The sequence below is a fragment of the Cuculus canorus genome, chromosome 6, assembly GCF_017976375.1.
Source record: "Cuculus canorus isolate bCucCan1 chromosome 6, bCucCan1.pri, whole genome shotgun sequence".
Classification (NCBI taxonomy): Eukaryota; Metazoa; Chordata; class Aves; order Cuculiformes; family Cuculidae; genus Cuculus; species Cuculus canorus.
Window position 1 is genome coordinate 42,139,917 of NC_071406.1, and position 20,436 is coordinate 42,160,352.

At 49.3% G+C, this 20,436-nt stretch overlaps 1 long non-coding RNA gene across 1 annotated transcript; it reads left to right on the forward strand.

The window, feature by feature from the left end:
* The first annotated feature begins 368 nt into the window (after positions 1 to 368).
* Positions 369 to 12,843, forward strand: LOC128852556 (uncharacterized). The gene is made up of 3 exons (XR_008450506.1): positions 369 to 533; positions 11,889 to 11,983; positions 12,074 to 12,843. It is a non-coding gene; the product is annotated as an uncharacterized LOC128852556 (long non-coding RNA).
* The last annotated feature ends 7,593 nt before the right edge of the window (positions 12,844 to 20,436 follow it).

Genomic DNA, 20,436 nt, shown 5'->3' on the forward strand with positions numbered 1-20,436 from the left:
CCATTGCTGGTGCAGGAACCTCGTTCCTCTTCACTCTGTGGATGTGTCTGTGCATCAGCAGAGGCCAAACGAAAGGAGGGGCAGGTAAATACGGATCTCACAATGCTGTGCTATCCAGAGACAGCAAATAGGACAGTTAAAGGTTAGTTATGCATTCGGAGTTCTGTTACGCTGCAAGGAGCTCTGTGCGCATTGTACTGCTGCGGGTTTGTGTTTGCTTCCCAGCAGAGAGCGTTTAGAATGCCACAGAAACATGGTGAGCATACGTCGTTCCACTCTGAATCAGCACAGAATTCACTGATGGCTGGACGTCCTTTCAGGTGGCATCCTCTTCATGGTCCAATGGGAATCTGGGCAGCGATGGCTGGACGTCGTTTCAGGTGGCATCCTCTTCATGGTCCAATGGGAATCTGGGCAGCCTTGGCTGGACGTCCTTTCAGGTGGCATCCTCTTCATGGTCCAATGGGAATACGGACACCGCCACCCTGCCGTTTGGAGGAAGTGACTTAGCTGGTGATGCGTTCATGTCCAAGGTCAGTGAAAATGGTAAATGGCAAACGGGACGTCAGTTGGTGTCCGCTGTGAATTTGGCTCTTCCGATGTTCCTTTTCTCTGGTATGGAAAATGATTCACCCAGCTTTGAAGTACCCGGTCTTGTTAGTGTGGGTCAGATGTTTGAACATAACTGAGGATATTATATTGGCTAATTAAACAAAGGCATCTGGCGCGGATATTATTCTGCAGACAGGTTTCCATGGAAAACAGTTCATATGCCATGAATGTCATTCAAAGATTAGATTACAAATCAGATGGATCTTGTGTTCTTCCAGAAACTCTCTCTCTTTAAAATGGGATCTGGGCTACTAGATGGAGCTGGCTAAATAGCCCTGGCTGCTGGGGTGCCAGTTTGGCCCCTGAGCAGCTGTGTTTCAGACCCACAGACCCACTTCTTCCCTGAAGCATTTTCTGCTCATAAGAAGATATTCTTAACTTTTCTGTCCATGTGACTCCACGTGTGCATCGGTGCATCAGCATTTTCTTTTTCAAGAGTCTCAAGATGCCTTTTGCCCTCTCTGTAGCCACCAGTAAGAAAGGAGGGAGAGCATTGGGCCATCTGGTTTGACGTGGCTCAGGCGTGTGCCGTACTCGGGTCCCCCGGGTGGGTACAACCACGGGAGCCTCCAGACCTGTTCTCTCAGTGACTCGCTTCTTTTCCTTCACATCACCTCACCCTTCTCTGCTCAGGTTTCCCCAGGTCCAAGCAGGGTCGCTGTGGGCAGGAATGTGTGCTGCTGGGGTGTGGGAAGTCCAAGGCTGGCGATTCATTTCCCTGCAATTGGCAGCGCTGACGTTGGTTTATCCCCACTGAGGAGAAGGGAGAAAGCATTTTTCACCAAACTACCCCAAATGCTGAAGTCCCGTGTGTTTCAGCTGTTACTCACGCTCTCTTAAAACAGAAGTAACCCCTGAAAGGATGGGTCTGAGCCTCCCTTTATGTGAGTTGACGTGGTCCCTTGGAGAAGCAAAACCAATTTGTACCAAAAGATTTGAATTAGTTCAGGAATTTAAAAGCTCAGTGGACAACCGGGCTCTGGTGAACAATATTATTATGTTGTCTGAAGCAGTACTGTGCCTTTCACTCTTGTTTAGAACCGCCTCCCCTGTCCACCTTTACATCTGACGAGGAATCATGGGCCCTTCAAGCTCACGGTGGTTGGAATGGTTATGTCTGCAGGAGGTCCCCAAGCAACGCTGGAAGTCCTCCTGTGCACCACAATGCCACAGGATGGAGATGGCATGAGGTTTTTTGGATGCCCAGACACATGGCAGGCACACAGGATTTGCTTTTTGGGTGGCTTGTGGGGCTTTTTCAGGCTGCAGTCCGTCAGAAGCTGATCTCCTCCTGGTGCTGCCAAGATCCAGGAGTTAATTCTTATTCCATGAGAAGGCCAGAGCTTGCATCCAGCCGGTTCCCTGGGGTGCAGAGAAAGAAACTCTCTGAGAAATAAACACAGACACAAACAAACACCAGACTTGGCGCACGGCTTCGCAGGCAATGGGAATATCTTTTAGATTCCTGCTGAGGTAATTGGACTGCAAGAAGCTTCGCTGCTCTGCCCTTCGGCTCCCAGGGAGGGTCCGCTTGCCAAAACGCTTTGTGGTCCCTTGAGCCACGCCTGGGGGGGACCCTGTGCTTCTGCCCGGCCCATTCCACCCCAGCGCTCGCGTGTGCGCTTGCTGCGTTCCTCCTCTAGCCTATTCCCAAGGATGTGCGTTGAACCTTCTCCACAGTAAACCCACCCTCTTCTCATGCATTTTATTCCAATTCTTGGTGTTCCTCGTGAGAAAATTTCCCTAAGCCTCCCTTCCATCATCTTACACCTACTGAGGCTGTTCTCTCTGTGGGCTCTTTCCCGTAGCCGGGGTGGGATTTGGTCCTGGCGTGCAGGCACTGCTGTGTGAGGTGATGGCTCTCCTGAGCTTTCCTTTGCACCTTTGCATTGCTCTGTGCCTTTTTTGGAACGGAAGACCCAACCCCAGGTCTTACCTGAATGGAACAGTGCTCCGGCACTGAATAATACACCAGAGCCTGGATGCTTTCCATTATTCCGCATGGTCAACATGCCAGTGTTTGCAGGTTCTCAGAAATCACGGGAATATGGAACCCCCACATCTTACAGACCCTGTCTTTCGGAGCTGTTGTGTTTCCCCCCACTTTCCCTTCGATTCCTGCAGCTTTGCAAATTGTAAAATGCTTGCCCAGCTCTCCCCTCGGTCAGGAGGGAGAGGAACTTTGCTCCTCACCCTCAGCTGCAGCATTTCGGCAGGAGAAAACCCAGCGAGGCTCAGCCGTTTGTCGTGTTGCCGCAGACAGCATCCTCGGTGTGGGGTGGGCTGATAACACTCCCTAAGAGGGAAGCAGAAATGCGTGGCTTTTACAGGGGGTTAAATAGCTGCTCAACGTGGGCAGCCAGACTGCGCTTGGATAGCGGGTTGGTTCTTACTTTACTCTCCGTCGCACGTGCAATGATACAGGCTAATATTTCTCTATAATTTTGTGGTTTCCTTCTCATTTAATATTCATAAAGCTCATTACCAAAACTAATTTCAAGTGTAAATGGAAGCCCATCCGTGCATGGGGCAAGAAAATGAATATTTAAGTGGTAATAAAAAGGATTTAACTATGCAGAGTCTAATAGATCCTCAGTTTGGGAAACAAATGGCTGTTTTGGAGCTTAGTCTGGAGATGCTGTTAAAAAACAGATCATTCACCAAAAGTGAAAAGTGATGTATTTCTCATGGATCCTTCTTCAGGAAGGAATAGTTTTCCTCAGGACTGTCTCTGTGTCCGAGAAGCTCAACCATGCTTCATGCCAAGCAAGGAAAGTTACACCCTATGGTTTTTGAATTACAAATGGGAAATCCATACTGGTTTGGAACAAACAGCACTGGCCATTAGACAATCTACTTGGTTACTCTTTGGTTACAACTGCATAAGGAACAGCTCTAGTGGAAAAAAAAGAAGCAGCAGTAACAGTCAATCGTCACTTTTTTTTTTTCCCCCACTGCCTGGAAAACTTGGAGTTTTATGGCTTATGAACCACAAATTAGAATTGCAGGCAACAGATAAAGCTTCGCTATAAATCTAAGTAATGCCAGGGGCTGTTGGTGACTGTAGGGAGCCCCTGGGCAGTTATTGCCTGAATGAGTCCTTACCGACCAACCAGGATCACCAGATGGGTCTGAAACCTTTGGGAAAGAAAAAGAATTCCTGGTGCAATGGCCACTGCTGCTCTGGGTTCCCGGGTAGGGACAAATGCCCCTGCGGTCAGCGTCTGCCATACCAGTAAGTCTTGAAGGGCTTCTTCAGGATTTCCCCTCTTTTCAAACTCCATCTTCTCCAAGGAGCAAGCCCCAAACCTATCCTGTCCTTTCCTGCGTCAGGAAAGTAGATTGCTTGGTCAGGTGGGAAGACTTGAGTCAGCTTGTCTCTAGAAAATTAATCCCTGGGCTTCTTAGTCCTTCCTCTTAGGAAGTTTTCTCTAATATCTGACCCAAACCCCTCTGACTCTGCTGTGCTCTCCACCGTGCCAGGCTGCAGGGGAGGGACACAACCCTCCGCCAGTGTCTCATGCGCAGGGGCCGGGATAAGGTCGCTGGATGGAAAAATTGCTTCAGCCCTGGATTGGATTCAATTGCTCAAAGGTGTTGCCACTTTAGGACTAGTAAGTTAGGCTGCCAAGTCTCCCACCTCTGCTCCAGAAGGATATGGGACCTCTGTCACATCTGCCAGCGCTACTGCCCTGAGGAACTCAGAGGAGCTCCGTGCACACGACTCCCATGTTTAGCAAGAAACCCAGAAGGTCTCAAGTTGCCTTGGATGTTTCCATGCCTGTCCGTGGTGTTTATTCATAGCTTGGGTGGCTTCCAAGAGGGAACAGGAACAGCCTCAGGCAGCAGCTGGTCTTCCAGGAGCCAAGAGGGTGGTAGGAAGTGCCTCTATACCTCCATTAGGTGCGCCTGAGACATCATAACTGGGACCTTGTGGTGCCTCGGTCTGATCCAGTCCGAGGCCACCGAGGAGCACAAGCCACCGTTTTGATTTTTGCATTCTTGCTTTGATAGGCATGTTGAGAAGAACTTAAAAGCCCCGGGTGTCAGGGGAATGTGTGTTCCTGTATCGCTGATAGACATTGGGAAAGCCTGCGCTCTCCTAAGCCAGCAGGAATATCGTCTGAGCATTTAGTTGCTCAAGATGTTTGATGTATGGAGTCTTGCTGGCTTCCTTCTGCCCTTTGAGCTGAGAACTCGAGATCCTGAGTTCCAACGGGCACAAGTGCTGTGTTTATCCTTGATAATAAGGAAGAGCTCACAACCTTTTTCTTTTATTGATGCGATTGTTCTTGGTAACCAGAGGAGACGTGCTGGGCAGCGTGACGCGTTTTCCCAGCTGAGGAGCCTGCAAAATAGTTTTCCTTAGGCATTCAGAGATGGCAGACGATGATGCCAGGGGAGCAGTAGGGGAAGTTTGAGACCTTGCATGCTGCCTTGGATTTGTCAAGGCACAAGTTCTGTTGCTCCCAAACACGTTGGGTTCCTGAGATCTCTTTTAGATTGAAGGCAGAACTTCAAAGGGGTGCAGAGCCATTTCAGAGCATCCCATGATCGTTCTTAAAAGTACATATTTAGAAAATGAGAAAGTAATGTGCTTTTTCCCTTGCTCTCCATGCCGACAACTGAGATGGAGTATGGCTTACGGGGAAATGTATTTCATTCCCCTTCAGGATGTCTTCTCTCTTTTTAAAAATGTTTTTAGTGGAGGTGTTCCTGGTGACTCCCCAGGATTTGAAAGACAGGTTTGTGAATAAAATCCACACAAAGCCCATAGCGATAAGACTATGGTTTCACAGGTTGACTTGGGAACTAACGCGAGGGGCAGGCGCTGCGTGGCACTCAAACACATTTCTTCCTTTTTTTTTCCTCCCCTATTAACCATCACCATTAGAAATTGCACTCAAACAAACAAACAAATAAGTGCATTTAAATACTGGATTTTTTTCTGTCCTTTCAACCATGAATAATTACGAAATAATCACCAAAGTCTGTTTTCGCTCAGCAAATGTTTCCAGGTTTTGTTTTCTTCTTAAATAATTCTGGGTTCCAGCAGTCCCACTTCCCCCTTACGCCCCCTCTTTTATTTTTGGGAGGCAGTTTCGGTTGGTCACATTTACTGATGCCTGGCACAGCACGACCAGAAAGCACGTGAGCTTCTTTAATGCATTTCATCTTTATAGTGGACCTTTTCCCTGCCTTTGCTAAGAGCCCAAGCACGCAACTTTTCCAAGCATATGTGGCCCCAAACTACACCCCATTGCAAAAGTGGTAACATCTGCTGGCAACGCACTTTTTCTCCCACTTAAAATGCAGGCAGGACCTGAAAAAAATCCTTTAATCGGGCTAATTGCATGTGGTCTAAACCACGTTGAAGCTCAGTTCCAAGTTTGATGTTAGATTTATGTGCTACAGGCTGGTGTAGAGAGGGTCTTGGATGCGTGGAGGTCAGTGGTTTGGGTTCATGTGAGTTCAACAGAAGACAGTTTTTCATTTCAGCTTACCTGATTTCCCTCTCTGCCCTTTGCCTTTTCTCCTGTTTTCCTTTGTGCTTCAGTTTCGCCCCAAAGCAAAGTCGAATCATAGAATCATAGAATGGTTTGGGTTGGAAGGGACCTTAAAGGCCATCCAGTTCCACCCCCACCCGCCATGGGCAGGGACACCTCCCACTGGATCGGGGTGCTCATATCCTCCTCCAAGTCCAAGCCTGCTTTGTTTCGAGCTCAAAAGGGAAACAACTGAATTTCATCTGATTTTCACTCAATGCTATGGATCACCTTGAGCTGCCGGTGCAGGTTTATGGAGGGCAGGGAAACCTTTTAGGCAGAGCAGCAAAAAATATCAAGTTCAGGCTCTTAATGCACCCACAAAGAAACCCCGAACAAACAAAACAATTTTCACCTGATTGCACAATGCTACGTTTATATGGAGGTGGGAGTTTTTCTTTTGTTTGCAGCTCACCTCATCTTAGTCACCAGGTGTCCAAAATGAAGGTTTTCCCTTCTTTTACTCTTGGAAAACTCGCTGGTGCCTTAACATAGCATCATGCTGGTTGGTTCAGGAAAGGCGGGGGGTTCCGTAGACAAGCTGTGTTGTTTTATTGCCCGCATTTTTACTGTGCTGTGTTATGCAATGCTGTGGGAAAAGCTGCTAAGGCAGATTCCTGGGGAGGGTTTTATACAGGCCCCCATCAGCTTCCTTCTCTAATAGCATCCTTCACATCCCCCTGTCCTGAATTACTCCACTACTCCCAGGGAAGCCTGTTGGGAATAGCACTTACCACTTTGCTGATTTGGTAATTTTCCTTTTGGCAACTCTCTTATATTCCCATTTATCCTTTTAAAAAGAGTTTTAGGGTTTCCCCAAAGATGTTATTTGCTAATTTAGTGTGAAAATACGCGTAGGCAGGAGAGAAGGTGGGTGCACGCGCATTGTCTGCAGTTGAAATGCTATGGCTGTATTAATATCCGATGTTTATCTTCCTTTTTGTTGCTGGAGTCTCTGTGCTGTGGCAGACGGGGCAGCAGCAGAGCAGTGCTTGAGTCACCGCAGAAGAGAAGCGGCTCAGCATTGAGGAGAAGCGAAGGAGTTGAGTTCTGATGACCGGTGAGAGGGGGTGTACTGCAAGTGCTGCAGAGCCAACTGTGAGAGTTGTCTCCTCAAGGATGAAGGAGAAGAGATAGAGGGAAGCGAGCAGTGATGCCACCTTACAGGCATAAGCCTTATTTATGTCCTCAGAAAAGTTATTAATCATTTGATTGTTTGAAGCTTGGAGGTAATCTGGGAGATGGTTATATTTATACAGAGGCTTTTTCTACCTACTTTGCCTTGCAAACCATGACTTCCTAGACGATCTGTCCTGAGGATAAGACGAAAGGTTCAGTTTGTGCGTGCCCCCGCTTTACAGAAGGCATCCTGAAGAGAGCAATCGCCTTTGGAAGCACAGTGATGCTGTTTGGTGGCTGTGCTTAGTCTCGGCCTCACAAGCAGATGGGTGCTCCGGTATGGGCTCCTAAAGGAGCCCCATGATTGCTGTATTGTCCTTGTGTGTGGGCTGGGTGCTGTGAGCCCGGCTGTGCATCTTCCGGCTCTGCGTCTCGGGGACCGTGGGACCTGGTGAGCAGCAGCTTTTGCAGCTCGCAGGCTGTTGGGGCAGGAGAAGCGGCTGGGCAGAGGTTGCGGTCATTGAGAAAAAGCAGGAGGATGATAGGTGGAAGATCTGGCTTGCCTTGTGCCATCAGAGACCGCCTGGACACTGTGCACCCTGCGGACGCACAGAGAGAACACCTGCAGGATGCTAAAGAGCGTGGTGATGAGTCCTGGGATAACTCAGCTGTCACCTTCACCACCACACGCATTTTCCCGTGCTGCCTTGCACTGCTGCACAGGGGGAGCAGGGCAGAAATACTTCTGCAATGATGAAATGCTGCGGATTCAAGTTGTAAAACAAAAGTGCAGAAAAGTCCTGGATATTGCAGCCAAAGGCATGGGGACACACTTCTCAAATGCCTTTGTTTATGCCGGGCTCATTGTCTCAGACACAGCTCTGCCTTCCTCTTTCCTTGCCACAGGGTTGGGGGCACATCTCGGTTGCAGGGAAGAGCACTAGCTCGTCTCATGCTGGGCAGGTCCTGCTTCCCTTCTCTGGAAGCCTCTCATGATACAAAACCTGTTTTCTCCATGCCACCTGGATGCAAAGTTCAGCCTGTGCCTTGGGTGTCAAGCTCAGCCCTTTGCTTTCTTGCAGGATGAGCTGAGGTCCCCGTTCCTCAGCCAGCATCCGAGGAGGGATCCCACTCAATCACCACTACAGGGATGGATCTGGAAGTGTCTCTGGGAAGATATTTTATGCCACGGATCTTCTGATTCATCCCTTCTCCCAAGGAGAAGCGCTTGGCACTCAGCTTTGAGGCAGTAACACAGCACTGCTAATGCCATGCAGTGAATATTGAGAATAGCATTATGCGAATCCAGGGCCTGATGGCAGGATAAAACCTCACCATCACATCCTGAAGAACAGGGATGCCGAAGGGCAGCGTTAGGTCTTAGTTGAAATTAAGACCATCTAAGTTCCCTGTGTGTCTGCAAAGGACACTAGCCAGTGGGCAATAAGGAAAGGCGCTGATGGCCATGGGCAACCTGAGCCACAAACAGATAGAAACCAGGCTCAGGTCTGATTTATGGAGCGATTCTTTCCTTTAGCTGATGCGATATGATGCACGCACCTTGGCAGCTGGGTTCCTCCTCTGCATGGCTATCTGTATGCATTCGGTCTTTCACACTTTTTAGGAGCCTTTATGGGTTTGGATTCCAGAAGTCATTTCCTTTGAGACACCAACAGTTTCAAGGCTGCTGGAGCACTAGCTGGAAGGAGCTGACTCCGTGTTTTCAGTAGTTTTCTATGTTTCCAGTCTGCCTGTGCCTCTGCTTACTGGGAAATGGTTGTGGTTGTCAACACAGGCAGTTTGCACTCTCTCTGCCCAGCTGTGGATTTCCCCACTGACACCGATGTTGGTAGAGCACACCGAGGGATTTGGTTGTAGCCGACTTGAAATAAGTATTGCGTTTGCCTTCAGAAATCTCTCTTTCTCCCCTTCTTCCTTTGTGCAGGTCCTTTCTCAGAGTCAGTTTTCTGGCCAGCTGCAGTCTAATGTTTACTCAGCTGGGATGCATAAATTTCCTTTCTGTCTCTCTGCTGCACTCTGTGTTCATTCATGGGCCAACAGCAACGTCCTCCTTGCTCCATCCATACCAGCTTCTGACCCAAGTTATCTGCTGGCGGACTGGCGCTGGCGTCAGGGTGAAGGCAGACACCCATGCAGACCTTTTGGAGTGACTGAGCTGTCATTGTCCTGAGAGAGCTCGGTGGGGTTGGAGAGCTTTCCGAGCCGATAACATGGACCCTGAGCACCAAGCGCAGCGAGGGCCTGAGAGCAGGAGGAACCCCGTACTCACATCTTAAGGCACAAGGAGACCGGATAAGTCAGCCTTCATTTCACAGTTTCTTATTGTTATTCTGCTGTTTCGTGGGTGTTATTTATTTGCAAACAGTAGAAGATGGTGGATTTTGACAAAACACATTTTCTGTGTTGCGTTCAGTCCAATACCAAAGGAGAAAAGGAAGGATATCTGTCAAACTTGGGAAACATTAATTCTACTTCCAGTGTTTCCTTTTTTTTTCCCCCCCTTGTTCTAGTAGGCACATCCCCTGCCCTTCTTTCCTTCCGAGGACCTTGGGGCTTCTCTTGGCTTTTGAGGCTCCGGCGGTGAATCTTTGGCTGGTCCCAGTTGTGGGAGACTTATTCAGATCAGGACAGCTCCAAATAATATCCCTTCTGCTTTAACACTGATATTCCACTGCAGAGGGCTTCCAGATCCCAAGCTTGCAGGGAGAAAAATTGTATTTTAACCCTTTTGAGGTTTTGGGACCTCCTTGTGTCCTGTCAGGCACATAGCTTGGGGGCCTTCTGTTTCATGGAAGAGGGGGGGAAAGCATTTATGGCACAGAGCATACACAGGGATGTATTTCAAGGTACTTCCCATCAAAAGCTTTATTTTCTGTGGATTTGCAGCAGTAATAAGGCAGTGTTACGCGAAAGTGCTCCTGAAAGGGAGGAAGATTGAATTAAAGGGTGATCGGTGTTGAAGCCTTGCAGCCAACATGGGAATGAATCCAATGCCTGGAAGGAAAAATATTATTAATAATTATAAGATGATGGAGATGGCCAAAATCCGAAACATGGTCTGGAGCCCTCCAAAAATAGTACAAAAGAAATGCCAAACCTAACAAGCGTGGTAAATCTCTTAGGGCAGGGGAAGGGGAATTAAAACAGTGAGGGGAGTTTAAGATGGACATCGTAGAGGGTGATGCTCTGGCTGTTTCCTAAACTTAGGAGCATCAGGGGGTAACTCCGGTCTCCTGGAATGCTTAATGATGTTTGGAGTCCTCCACCATGGTCTGCTTGCTGCATCAGTTATTGCCAATAAAGTATTGCCAATAATGACCGAGTGCTCCTGAGATTTGAACCTATTAGCTCCCAAGGGGACTTTGGGACCAGGATTGTCACAACAGGTGGAGAAAAGGCGATGCCTCGACTCTACTGTCATTCTTCTGAATAGAATCATAGAATCTTTTGGTTGGAAAAAACCTTTGAGGTCATGGAGTCCAACCGTACCTGTCCACTACTAAACCGTATCCCTGAGCACCTCATCTACCCATCTTCTAAGCACCTCCAGGGGTGAGGGCTCAACCACCTCCCTGTGCAGCCCATTCCAGTGCTTGATAACTCTTTCGGTGAAGAAATTTTTCCTGATCTCTAGTCTTAACCTGCCCTGGCACAGCTTGAGGCCATTTCCTCTCTTCTTATCACCTGTCCCTGGGGAGAAGAGACCAGCGCCCACCTCGCTACAGCCTCCTTTCAGGTAGCTGTAGGCAGCCGGTAGTGGCATGATGACTTGCTCCTGTCCTGCTTTTACTGGTTCGGAATGGGCTGGGGTGATCTGTTTGCTGCCTTCATCTGTAGAGAGACTCCTGGGACAGACGTGAAATGCAGGAGCATCACTGATGTCTGCTTTAAAAAAATAGCATAGACGCTGTTGATCTGGGCTCGTGCCACATCAGTTGCCATGCTGAATTCACCTGCTCCCATTTCGCTTCTTTCAGATGCATTTTGAGTTACTCAGCTGTGATTTTTGTAATCTCTTGCTCCATGAGGGAAGGCAGCGCCCTGACCACACACAGTCTTCAGGCTGCCCCGGTGAGCCCTCAGGAGCATCCCAAGCAGTGAGCAACCGGCACTGCCGAGCCCACCAACCACTCCAAGCACCCAGGGTCAGCGACAGCTGTCCAAACAGGTGCACGTGTTTGTGGAGACTGAGGCAGGAAGACCCAACAGAGCCAGATTGCTCCTAGGCTCCAGAGGCAGCGCCGTGGCTCTCTGAACCTGCCCTTGTCTTTTGATCTTCACCCTACCTTCCCCTGCTGCTCCACTTCATCCCTGGTTTGTTTTCTTCTTCTCGCCCTGGGTAGTTCTGATCTCTGTTCAAGCACCGATCCACCTCAGAGACACCGCTTGGGCTTTCAACAGCATCTGAGAACGTGTCTTTCCTCCAAAACTCCCTCAGCTTTCACTGAGTGTCCTCTTCCCCATCTGAATGCTTCAGCCCCCGTCAGGACACTGAGCTAGGAGGCAGGAGTAGTAGGCAAGCCACGCTTTTCTTGTATTTCACACGTTTCCAGCTATAATTTCTCTTCTGTATTTTACTCTTCCATTCAGGAGTCACGTCTTACTCCAGGGATCCCCTCCTTCGCTGGGATACTTCCATTTCCCATCTCAAAAGCAGCTCCATCAAAGAAGAAAATGGGAGCTAGGTACTCTTTCTTGCTTTAGTCAGATATTCTGGAACTGGGCATGCGCTACGCATTCATTCATCCCATCTGATACATTTGTTTCTCGTTTAGATCCATTCAAAATGAGACCCAGTGCGGACATCTGTCTTATTATCCAACAGTAGGCTAAAAAAAATAAACTCTGCTGGCTCTGTGGGAGGGATGTCAATAAATGGCAGCTGGATACGAAAGTGGACTTCCAGAAGCTTTCATCCATGAATCAGGTAATGAGCCTCAGTGAGGAGCATCCCATCCCATGCTCTTGCATTTTCCAGAGCGGTGAGGGAGTTTGTGGCATTGAGGAGAAGCTGGTATCCAAGATTTTCATTGTGTATGTGCTCAGACATGCTGTGAGAACCAGGGGTCAATGAAAGAGAGATTTGCCCATAACCCAAGGAGATTGAACCTCGAGAAGGTTTCTTTGTCAGTGCACCTTTGTTGCCCTGAGGATCCCATCAGGGATCCCCCCCTCCCCTCTGCCTGTGGGCTCGTGCCCGTTTATCCTCAAGGCAGGAGGCAGGACATTCAGTCATCACCTTGTCTTCTGGATGGACTCATCTCCAGCCTTTACCGCTGCTCCATCTCCTGATCATGCTGGCTGGACCACTCGCTGGATCCTGGTGTTTTCCATGCCTTTGCCTTGTCTGGGACTGCCAGTGGACCCTGCAGGCAGGTGGTGTGGGAGGGCACGCTGCTGGTGTGGGACCCACTTGCACCAGGGTGCCCCTGGTCCCCCGATTGTCCCCCTGCGTGGGGCAACGTGCAGATTGCTGGCAGTCTTCGGTGGCAGGCAAGAGCTGCTCTAACAGGTTATACTGGACTGAAACATGGCTTAATTCCAATGTTAATGGCTTTAATGTAATTTTAAAAACAGAAAACAGACACTTCTAAAATGTCACACTGGAAGACATTGATGTAATTTCTTTTTTTTGTCTTTTCTCCTACATGAAATCAATATTAAACTGATGCATTCCTGAAATCCTTGCGACTGACCAAATGGCCATATCTGTTTGGGAGGCTAATTGCTTTATTTGGGATGATAAAAAGCAACAACTTCTCCAAAGCTTCTCTAGGCATTGGCTAGAAAGAACAATCTAGTGTGGAATATTTAATGAAGAGTCGAACTGGTTCCTCTTCATTTCCTTAACTGAATGGATGAGCTCAACTTTATAACGGGAGATCTTCACCTTTCGGTGCAGGCTTTGTGCATGCTCTGCTCGGCTTCAGTGCCGCGAGGGATGCTGCGGGAGGGTGAGGTGCGCCTGTGGTGGCTATGGAGGGAGGAGAGTACGGCTTAGCGTAGGGATATAATCTGGGGGTTGTCACGACAGTGAAGCTGAGCAGATTCTTACCCTCCTCTATTTTTCTCTTCGTTCATCCGGCATTTGTGTCTGCTATATATGTTCCCTTATTGCCAGAACTATGACAGAAGGAAAGGGCAGGGAAGGGGTTGGGGAGGGAAAAGAAACTCAGTAAAGTTTCAGTTCTGGAGAGAAAACAGGACTTTATCAAAAAGTTAGCAGAGCGCCAGCTGGTGCCGATTAGCATAACTCACTCTGGGTGTGAGTTTTCCATTTACCTTGTGATGTTTTTCTTTCTCTGGGCTGCACATGGCCTTTCCCGAAGTGCAAAGGTTTTGGCTACCGAGATTAATCTGTTCTTCTCATGCAGCTTGGGCATCGTTTCTGAAGCCTCGGTTCGCTCAAAAGCCCCTTGCTGGGGGGGGGCAGATATCGCTGTGTCCCCATCGTACGGGCTGGTTCAGGCTGGATGGATAACAAGACACGAAGGGTCACGAGAACTGAAAATGTGTTGTGCAGACGCTCATTAACGGCACAACGTGGCTGGAGCGCCGGCGCCCCGATAGCGGTCTGCAAAGGTGGCAGCACGAGGCTGGGTCTGACTCCCAGACCGTTTGAGGGGTGTGGATGCAAATGCTCTGCACCTTTGCAAGAAATGCCTCTGCATCCTGGACTCCAGCCCGGTGCTGGGCTCTTACGGAGTGAGGAAAGTATTTCTCATTCATAAATGCATGTTTTTAGGGGCATTATTCCTGAATATAAAGTAGAACCAGCTTTTAGAAGCAGAGGATAAAGATTTGGCTGGGAACCTCCGAGCTGGAGGACCAATAACTTGGGAATTGCTCAGAAGTGTTTGATCTGTCCTGGGCCAGCAAATGCTGAGCCAGCGCCTGCTGTTAAGTGGAAGTTATTTTCAGCATCCACCAGAGTCCTATAAAACCATTTCCTCTGGGACCTACAGGGACAGCCAGGGCCGCTCCCCCCCTCCACGATATCAATTTGTGAGTGCTAAGGGAAGGAGGACGTGCTGTGTGACAGATTTAGGGGGAGCCTTGGGGCTCTGTCTCCTCTCTCCAAGCATCTTAGCCAGAGCGCTGGAATTGCTTCCCATTCATATATAGACAAGTCTGGTCTGGTGCTTAACAGGCAGAGCTGGTGCTCAGGAAGCCTGGATCCTGCACCCATCGCTGCTGTCAGCCCGAGGAAGTTATGTAGTCCTGCAAGGTGGGGGAAATGGCCATCTTCCCAGGCTCCAAGGGGAGTAAAGTCAGTGCCTACATGCTTGGGGGGTGCCTTAAGTAAGCAGAGTCCAAACCCACAGGGCAGGACCACCTTGATGTGTTGGTACTGTGCCTGGCATGGAGGAGCTCAAGTCCCAGACCCCAGCTGGAGCCTCACAGATGAAAGATCTAGCCCTGCATCTAGCCAGGCTTGGGTGCTCCTTTGTGATGGTACTTCTCTGGAGACAGCCTCCATGCAAACCTCTTCCAGAAGCCTCTGATGGCTTTCTCTTCCAGGGCTTCCAATTCAATGCTGTCCAGACTGAAGCTGCACTGATCTTTATTTTAATCATCTCGTTCTCTGTGTGTGATCAAGGAAATGGACCTCGTGCAGATAGCACAGACCAAGCTTCCTTCAAGTATTTCTGTAGCTGCCTTGAATTTTCAGACATGCTCTCCCTGTGCCCCGTCCTCCTCGTGTCGCCCCTCCTCCTCACACTTGCTTCTTGGAAACCTTCATCTGCTCTTTGAAAGCATGATGGCACTTTACTTATTCATCATGCTTTGGTTCCTTTGGGGATCCCAACACTTTGTTGAAGCATATTTAATCCTGAAAAGTGCAAGCATGAAGGTTGGGCTCCAAAAGTGCCAACACCTTCCAGGTACCAGGGACGTGGGTTAGTGGCAGGTAGGAATGGTTGCTCTCGGTGATCCAAGAGGTCTTTTCCAACCTGGTGATCCTATGATTCTATAATAGCCTCAGAGGTCAGCAGCTGGATGTTCTGGGAGTACATTTCCTTCAAGAGGTGGGTGCTTTGGCAATGAGAAACCGAAGGAGTCATGGGAAAGGTGACGCCTCCACTTGCCAAGCGATGCCTTTGTTTGCCTGAGCCAATTATTTTGTTTGCCCTGGAAGTCCATTTTCAAAGGCTGAAGGAAAGAAAAACAACCCTCTCTCTGCCTCTGCCCCACCACCTAAGTGCTAAAGCAGACCCTGCGAGGTGAGGCACTGGGAGGTGTAAGTGGAAGAAGACCTGGCAGGAGATCTTGTTCTCCGGTTGTGCCTGGGGGCTTTTCCGTCAGAGCCCCTGGAAAGCCAGCAGGGAAATGATTCCAATTCCAGGCTCTCTAGCTTCCACGCTCATTTAACCTGAACCATTTCCTACTCTCCGAGAGGGAAGCAGGGATGAGGTTTGCAGATTCAAAGGCAGGGGAGACTGAAAATGATATCAGCAGTTTTATGGTTATTTCTTTTCTTGGCAGGACATGAGGCAGAACGTCTCCGCACCTCTAGGACAGAAGGTGGAGGAGTGCAAATGCTGGAACATTTTTCAGTTTGTCCTGACCCTCTTTCTGCACCTAGCGGTTTTATTAGGGTTCATAAATTCATCCCCAGAGCACATATTCCCATGTGTCTCTTAACCCTCCATGGCCTTGGAGGTCACTGGTCCTGAGAGATTGCTGGCTGTCCAAGAAAAGCCACCCTTCTCCACCAGTACCGATTCTGGAGGCTGTGGTAAGCAACCACATGGTGTCATTTCCGTACAGAGATAATAGAAATCACTGGGGAAAAGTGTGTCTGAGGCAAAGATTCACATGGAGCGGTTTTTTTTCAGTCATCTGTGTCTCATCCCCTGGTATGATGCTGCGCAAACACCTTGCTTAACCTAAACCCACCAAGCAGAGGCAGCTGGTATGGAACCCAGAGACAGCATTGGGTGGCTGTGGTCGTCCAACACTGGAGAGTGCTATCCCCCAGTGGCGATCCTGCCTTTCAGGCTCAGATTTTCCCCACATTCAGGCTCAGCCTTTCCCTGCATTCAAGCTAGCTTCCCTGCTCCTGCTTCTAGGCATCTAAAGAAGAATTTCGCAACTAAGACTTGGGTCCCGTTTCCTACCTCACCTGAACATGAAGACCACAGTGCATCCTTTGATTTAAACCCTCTATGTGACATATCAGGTCCTTTTCTTGGAAGTGCCACCAGCTCCCTGTGCAGCCTTTTGTAGCTCACTTGGTTGGAGCCAATTTTCCATGCAAAGAAAGGAAAATAAAAGGAGACATTTAGCTGCCCTGCTGCTGCCCCTGCTCCGATGTATCCATTTACACCCACAGCATTTGGAGAGGGGGATATCTCTTGTGATTTTCCAGTCTTGAGCACAGTGAGAGCTTGCGGCACGAGTGTAATTTAAATAACAACCCTAATAATGCAGAGAAATGGGTAGGTGAGGATGTGACTGAGGAGTGTGATATAGTCTCAGAAGCGTCTCAGCACGGTAGCTTCGGTTCTGTGCTCCTCAGTGGGAAATTCTTCAGTCCCAGCACAGCCCATTGCCCACTGCCCTTATACAGAGAAGCCACTGAGGTAATAGAGACCCTTTGGCAAAAGCATTTTCTTCACAGCAAGACAAAATATATCCAGTAATAGAGGAGAGTCCCATAAGATGCAGCATGGTAGGAAGCTGTTAAACCCATCATGTCTGTTGGACCGGTGCCGGGGTTCGTCAAGCAGTGTGGTGGTGCAGCCCCACACTTGCCCGTCCAGGGTAAGATGTGCATCCGTGACGAGCAGCCCACAACCCTTCCAGAGAGCGTGATGTTTCATGGTGTATTTTATAGATAGTGTTTGCTGTGCAGTGTTATTCTGGCATCAAAGTCTCAATTTTCCACCCAAGGCTTGCTAAATTGCAAACATTTTTTGCAGTGACATAGAATTTTTGATGAAATTCCTTGCTGATCCGGAGCTGAGTATATTTTCCCGTAGGGGGGGGACCATCAGCTTCTCCTCAAACAGACGGCTCCACAGCATCTCTCCACATCTACAGTCACTCGCAGCGTGGGGGCAAACACCCTACTGTCCCTCCAGGTGTCCTTGGTGGTCCTCAGACAGCCCTGGTGGTCACCAGCGCTAAACTGCCTGGTTCTACAAGGAGAACCACCTCTCCCTCCCGATCAGAGTGTACACCAGCCTTGAAACGGGGGGGATTTGAGTATGGTTCTTGCAACTACAGCTCTTTCCCTGCCTGCTGACTTGGATAATGCCCCCAAGAATCATAGAATCATGGAATCATAGAATGGTTTGGGTTGGAAGGGACCTCAAAGAGTCTCCAATCCCACCCCCCACCCCCTGCCGTGGGCAGGGACACCTCCCACTGGATCAAAGTCTCATCCAACCTGGTCTGGAACTCTTCCAGGGACGGAGCAGCTGTAACATCCCTGGGCAGCCTGGGCCAGTGCTTCACCACCCTCACAGGAAAACATTTCTTCCTAATATCTCATCTAAAACTCCCCTCTTTCAGCTTAAAACCATTCCCTGTGACTCTATCCATGCAGTCCCTGATAAAAAGCCCCTCCTCAGCTTTCCTGGAGCCTCTTTAAGTTCTGCAATTCTCCTCTAAGGTCTTCCTGGAGCCTTCTCTTCTCCAGGCTGAACAATTCTCTCAGCCTGTATGGGAGGTGCTCCAGCCCTTGGATCACCTTTGTGGCCTCCCCTGGAAGATCCACGTCCTTCCTTTGCTGAGGGCTCCAGAGCTGAACGCAGTTTGAGCAGAGTGATAGAATCACCTCCCTCGCCCTGCTGGTCATTCTGCTTTTGATGCAGCCAATAAAGACGGCAGGTAATAGGAATTGATACATTTTTAGAGCATTGAAAACGTCTGGAATAAACCTGCTCCGAGTTTGGCTCATTCCAAGGGGCAAAATCAGTTTTGCTTTGGAGAAAGCAGAAGCAGTCAGTGCATTATTTGCTTGCAAGGGAGGGGAAAGTCAGAAAAGCACACTGCTATGCTGTGTTGCTTCGGAACAAAATATTTACCTTTTTTTCCACATGTCCCATAAGGAATTAGCACTCTTCCAAATGTGGCATAGGAGAAGCAAATGCTAAGTGGTCTGTGGATCTAATGTTTGCTTAAGCACCATGACATATGTGTGTACACATGCACACACGTGAGATATTTTGGTTCTACTATTTAAATTAAGGGTGGGACACCCTTCAGCACCGCATTTCTCAGCATATGTGTTCGTATACTCACTTATTCTTTGTTTCTGCCAATGCCTAAATTGGGAATACTAAACAGCCACAAATATGCAGCTAGCGGAGACGCAGGAATCCATTTGGAGGGAGCAAATTTTGATCTCCACTTGATATGTTTACAAGGGAAAGAGTTGCTGCAGCTTAAGGAGAGGAGATTTCTGCGGTGGTATCTGTCTGTAATGTGTATCACGGCCTTGTTTTCGCAAGTGCCTCAGGGCAGAACTGAAGCTTTTAAACAGAAAGCAGCGAGTCGTTTCAGTGCCACGTCAGGGGCATATGTGTTTGTACGTATATCTATATATAGGAAACACCTGTTTGCACGCTGGGTTTAGTATTTACACCCTCTTGGCCGCCAGGAAATACCCCGGAGGAGGTAGGTGGTGGGTGCCTGGGAGGAGGCAGCATCCCCAAAGCAGGGTCCCTTGCCTTCCAGCAAAAGTGAGGTCCTCTGGGGATGGGGACGTGTCCGAGAGGGGCTCTGACCTGTGGAGCGCTTGCTGTGCAACCCCTCGGTATGTGCAAAGTCTGCCTGTCATCACCCGGGACGGTGCCGCAATGAGCAACGAGGTGACGGTGGCTGGGAGTGTGGTGGGAGCAGCAAGGGAGGGCTGGAGAGTAACAGGCAACTGCGGAGGTGCCGGGGAGCGCAGGAAAGGGAAATTCAACACAAACGCAAGTGTTTTACCTTATAAATCATCTTAGAGCTCCCTGGCCAAAAGCGCTGCTTTGGCTTGGGTTTCTGGGAAGCCAGGCCACCTCCCTTCAATATTTGGCTACCCACTTTTGAGCCCGACTATTGGTCACCCGAGGAGATATTGGTCACCTCCAGCCTTGGATTCCTCAGGAGAGCATTGCGGTCTGGCTCTGCCGCCCACGTGCTCCCATCTCCAAGGAGGACCGGGCTTTTGTGGGAGCACCACTCTCATGCCCGGGCACAACTCCCAAGCTCCCACTCGTGTTGTTTACAGTTTACGCCTGTGCAACTGGCAAATGATTAACCAGTTTCAGGATAGCTCAGCAGCTCTTTGCCCCATCGTTGTGCCCTGGACATGGGGAACTCACTGCACCTCCGAGCCTGAACCTACTTGCAAGCTGTAGCCTTGGCCACCTCAGGCTTGTAATGATGCTCAGAAGGGCTACGTTTAGGGATGGGGGCATTCCTCGTGCTGGGAAGCGGTGTGCTCAGTGACGAGAGGGGGATGGCAGCTGAGCTGTGTGCATGAGACATGGTGGATGAAGCTAAGTTGCAAGGAGGTGCCTGGAGAGCTGCTGCTGCTGACACCCCCTTACAGCTAAGGGAAATCGTGCTGTAATATCCACACGATAACAATTTTGGCAAAGAGGAAGCGTCATCCGAAGGTACCCCATTTTAGACAAGAAATGGAGGTCAAGGAGCGTGGCTAAGGAGGTAGGACGCATGGTCGTAGAGGAACTACGGGCAGAACTGGAACTGTTTCTCCTGCCTGAGACCCGCACCAGCAGCACTTGTGCCAGCGGGCACCCAGGTCCCTCGTGCAGCCGTTCCAGCTGGGCTGTGTGTGGCTGCTCTTAATGAAGGTCTGCATGAAGCAGGAAGCCAAGCCGAGTTTTCATATTTTTCCCCATTGACTTAGAGCTTTGAAGTTACCTTTTCAGTCTCAGGTTAGGCGGACAGTGTAAGGATGGCAGAGCCAGGTCCTGAGTTTGGAAAAATCCTCATGAGCTCGCCCCAACGTTTTGTTCAATGGCCAAAAAGGTGTAAAACCCGTGGGAAAGAAGCTTGTCCTGTAGCACACTGAAATGGAATACTTGCTGTTAAAATGCATTGGTCTGTTTGAAAATCAAAGGGCGAGGGTGTCTATATGAAAAATTTGCTTTTCTATGGTCTCTGTACACCCATAGTG